Here is a 5,430-nt window from a genome sequence, read left to right on the forward strand (position 1 = left end):
CTCTGCCCTCGGTCATTCTCACTATTCCCTTGTACTCCGCCCACCCTCAGTTCACTCCCCAGGAGGCTGTGATGAACTCATCAAAGCCGTCCCTTGCTTGTGCACCTGGATATCACCCCCACTACGGTCCCCTTCTCCCCCGCCCAGAATCTCTTCCCCCCTTGGAACTCCTTCCCACCCCAAACTGCTCCCCACTTCCTGCTTAGCTCTTCCCCCTTCCCACCTTTTTCCGCCACCATTACTCCTTCCCCCTTCCTGACTCTTTTCTCCAGCCCTACTTCTTCCTCCAGTCTTATGCCTTTCCCCTTCCCGAGTCCTTCCTCCACCCTTACTTCTTCATCCAGCATCATTCCTTCCCTTCTCTGCACTCCTTCCTCCCTGAGACTCCCTCCCTCGCCACTTTCTGCTCCCTGGACTCCTTCCTCTTTCCACACTCCTTTCTATCCCTGGACTCCCTCTCCTCTCTGCTCTCCTCTGAACTCCTTCTATTACAACTTCCACCCCCCCCCCCTTACACCTACGTCCCCAGTTGCCGACTTCTCTCCATTATCCCCTGCTCCCCACATACTCCTTTCCCCCCACATAGTCCCTCCCCTAAAACTTCACCCCATCCTGACATCTTCATTCATCCCCCTCCCAACCTACCCCATCCTGACATCTTCATTCCCCCCTCCCAATCTCACCCCATCCTGGCACCTTCATTCCCCCCTCCTAATCTCACCCCATCCTGGCACCTTCATTCCCCCCTCCCAATCTCACCCCATCCTGGCACCTTCATTCATCCCCCTCCCAATCTCACCCCATCCTGACATCTTCATTCCCCCCTCCCAATCTCACCCCATCATGGCACCTTCATTCCCCCCTCCCAATCTCACCCCATCATGGCACCTTCATTCCCCCCTCCCAATCTCACCCCATCCTGGCACCTTCATTTCCCCCTCCCAATCTCACCCCATCATGGCACCTTCATTCCCCCCTCCCAATCTCACCCCATCCTGGCACCTTCATTCCCCCCTCCCAATCTCACCCCATCCTGGCACCTTCATTCATCCCCCTCCCAATCTCACCCCATCCTGGCACCTTCATTCCCCCCTCCCAATCTCACCCCATCCTGACATCTTCATTCCCCCCTCCCAATCTCACCCCATCCTGACATCTTCATTCCCCCCTCCCAATCTCACCCCATCATGGCACCTTCATTCCCCCCTCCCAATCTCACCCCATCCTGGCACCTTCATTCCCCCCTCCCAATCTCACCCCATCCTGGCACCTTCATTCCCCCCTCCCAATCTCACCCCATCCTGGCACCTTCATTCCCCCCTCCCAATCTCACCCCATCCTGGCACCTTCATTCATCCCCCTCCCAATCTCACCCCATCCTGGCACCTTCATTCCCCCCTCCCAATCTCACCCCATCCTGGCACCTTCATTCCCCCCTCCCAATCTCACCCCATCCTGGCACCTTCATTCATCCCCCTCCCAATCTCACCCCATCCTGGCACCTTCATTCCCCCCTCCCAATCTCACCCCATCCTGGCACCTTCATTCCCCCCTCCCAATCTCACCCCATCCTGGCACCTTCATTCATCCCCCTCCCAATCTCACCCCATCCTGGCACCTTCATTCCCCCCTCCCAATCTCACCCCATCCTGGCACCTTCATTCCCCCCTCCCAATCTCACCCCATCCTGGCACCTTCATCTCCCCCTCCCAATCTCACCCCATCCTGGCACCTTCATTTCCCCGCTCCCATCCTCAGCCCAACCTGTCACCTCTTCCTCTCTCACTCCCTGTACATCTTCCACTCCAAAACTCAGCTGGATCTTCCTCTCCGCCCCCTCAATGAATTTCTGCTGTGAGAAGACAGTCGGCGGTGACTTTCCACCTTCCGTGAGCTGCTTCACAGCAGAGCCGTGTCCATGAGAATCCACCCAGCATGCCACGGACATTCCACTAGTGTGACATTGGTGCCGGGCTCCAGCAACTCCTGCTCCTTGGATGTCTGCGATGTGAGTAAGTCCCTGGCTGTAATTCCGGACTTCTACACGTGTCCTGCCCTGGCGTGCAATCATGCCAATGTGGGTGGACGATCCGGCGGGCGCGGTTCATTCCGGTGGGCTGGGCTTATAATGATATGCAGATGAATTACAATGAGGTTCCCGACATCCGGGGAACGCAGCCCGGCATCGACAGGCTGAGCGGACAAATGCAAACTGGTTTCAGGACATTGCAAAACCGATTTCTGGCTTCCTTGCCATATTGTCCGCTCACGCCGCCAAACACGCCCGACGCCAGCCGACACAGAAAATTCCACCCTAGGTGTGAGTTTGGTTACTCCTGTTTTCACTGCCTCCAATGCCCAGATGCCTGTGCAAAAGCACATAAATCTGAAACACACTTATTACTCCAAACCCCCAATTCTATTCTATCGCTCAGACTCCTAATTTTAACAATGCATCCCTCAGGCTTATTATGAACCCTTGCGATTTGCGCCCTATGACCCTGACCAAAATGCTGGTGTTCAGAGAGCAGGGATCATTTTGCATGCTGTGTGGACCTCATAAACTAATTTCAAAACCACTGCAATATGATTCGTTTTCAAAAGATAAATCCTTACAAATATTTTTAAGCATTTGCCTTTAATTTCAAAAACCTAATACTTTTGCTCTTTGGTGTTTCAATTGAATTGTAATTGCTCAATTTGTAGAATAACTCATTCTGACTAACAGAATAGACTTTTCTCTGGAATTCTGACTATGTGGATGCCTGTTGCCTAGGTTATTTGGATACTTATGACAAGGCAGCTACAATGTCTGACATGTTGGTGGTGCTATTGCCTTGTGATAAAATGACTGTGTTTTATTTTGTGTGGAACCTTAATAGCAGTAACCAACTATATGCCAGCTTTTTGTGATTAAAAGGTATTACAAGTACAACTAAATAATGAATCTTATTACAGCAATGTAGATAGCAAAATCTGAAAGCAATTGATTTTCTTTCTTCAACTTCAAGTCAGGTAACTGTGCAAAATAAAAACGAAATTAGTATGTTATTACATTTCTTTTCATGAAATGCTTTTGAACAAATCTGAATCTTTGAATTCTACAACATGGGTGGAGACCATTTGGCCCATTGCAGTCCTGCTGCCCCTCTGAAAGCTATATCCATTTACTCCCAGGCCATTACCCATACCCTCTTAATTTTATTTCTGTTTTTGCATATTTTCTTCATTTCTCTTTCAACGTATTCACTTCCTATTTCATACGGAAATCAGTGAAGGAATACTAATTAGTTATAAGACCTGTTTGTAGGTGAGGGAGATGAAAAGGAATGGTTTTATGCAGTGATTGTCACAATCAAGAGCGCACTGTCTGAAAGGGCAGTGGGATTAGATTCAATAGTGACTTTTAAAGGCGATTTGGATATATACTTGAAAAGGAAAATTTGCAGGGCAATGGGGCTAATTGGATAACTCAAAGAGCTGGTACAGACATTGGGGGTTGAATCAGCTTTTTTTATTCATTTACTGAATTTGGGCTTCGCTGGCTAGGCCAGCATTTATTGCCCATCCCTAATTGCCCTTGAGAAGGCGGAGGTGAGCTGCCTTCTTGAACTGCCTCAATCCCTGTGGTGTAGGTACACCCACAGTGCCGCTAGGAAAGGAGTTCCAGGATTTTGACGCAGCGGCAGGGAAGGAACAGCGACATATTTCCAAGTCAGGATGGTGGGTGTCTTGGAGGGGAACATCCAGGTGGTGGTGTTCCCATCTATCTGCTGCCCTTGTCCTTCCAGGTGGTAGTGGTTGTGGATTTGTAAGGTGCTGTCGAAGGAGCCTTGGTGAGTTTCTGCATTGCACCTTGTAAATGTACACACTACTGCTACTGCTTGTCGGTGGTGGAAGGAGTGAACGTTTTTAGGTGTGGTGCTAATTAAGCGGCTGCTTTGTTCTGGATGGTGTCAAGCTTCTTGACTGTTGTGGAAGCTTCACTTATCCAGGCAACTGGGGAATATTCCTTCACACTGCTGACTTTGCAGGATTGCTAGCCTCTGACCTGCTCTTGTAGCCACAGTATTTATATGGCTAGTCCAGTTCAGTTTCTGGTCAATGGTAACCCCCAGGATGTTGATGGGGATTCAGTGATGGTAATGCCATTGAATGTCAAGGGGTGATGGTTAGATTCTCTCTTGTTGGAGATGGTCTTTGCCTGGCACTTGTGTGGCATGAATGTCAGTTGCCACTTGTCAGCCCAAGCCTGGATATTGTCCAGGTCTTGCTGCATTTGAACATGGACTACTGTATAACTCTATGATGCTATATATGTCATGGACAGATAAGGTTTTCCTGTATCCACCCAGCCAATAAACTGCATTTTATATCCACAATACAGTGTTAAAAGCAGGAGCTGATAGCAATTATTACGTACAAAATGATTGAATCTGCAACTGTCTCATGCCCCCCTCCCTACACATTTCAATATAAAACAAATGCTACATTATTTTTCATGGAATAAGATTTTCTGTTTGACTGAGAAAAATGGTTTTGCTACTATAATTGGGATTTTATGTTGTATATTAGTTATTAATATCTGAACCGATTGTTACTCTCCGTACTTTCTGATTGCTACTGACCTTCAAGTTGGCATGTTTAATTGCGTGAATGGAATTTTAGTGAAACCAATTAGTCAAACATCTGTGAAATACCAATATCTTGATGATAAACTAATTGTAGAGAAACATTTTAATGAAATGAATCCATCCCATCACCCCCATTTGCATGTAGCAGAGGAAGGCAAGGGGGAGGGTTAATACTGTAACTGAGCTAAAAATTAAGCCCCTTTGTTAAAATAATTTATGAAGCTGCAAGCTTTAAAATTGGCCTGGTCTTATTAATGGGGATCATAAAATCAACTTGGATTGAGAGTCAATGTAAGATCCAACAAGATTCAGCACTGCTATTACTGGCCTTTTATTGGAATTAAACCAACGTGCTGAATCAAATGGTGAAATATGAAGGTTACTTATTGATCTCTTGTGGCAAAGGCAAACATTGTTTGAATGGTTAACTCATAAACGTGATGAATCACATCCAATTCTGTTTAGGTGCTGCTTTTCCAGGTCTTTTAACAGGGCTAAAAGTTGGAGGCAAGAATAGAACAAATGCACTATTTGTTGAATTAGAAGAGGCCCTACAAATAGGTCTGGTAAAATTCAGAAGTTTAGAGTATGGATGAATTATAAACACCAAACAGACAAAAACAATGGCAGTTAGAAGAAAAAAACTAAGAAACTAGAGTGAAGATTGAAGTGGATGGAGTCACACTGGAACAAGTAGATATGTTTGTCTATTTAGGACAAATGATATCAAAAGATGGCAGATGTGATACAGAAGTCAGAAGAAGGATAGAGATAGCAGAGTAATTTTATGAAAACG

Source organism: Carcharodon carcharias, chromosome 4 (genome assembly GCF_017639515.1).
Source record: "Carcharodon carcharias isolate sCarCar2 chromosome 4, sCarCar2.pri, whole genome shotgun sequence".
Lineage (NCBI taxonomy): Eukaryota > Metazoa > Chordata > Chondrichthyes > Lamniformes > Lamnidae > Carcharodon > Carcharodon carcharias.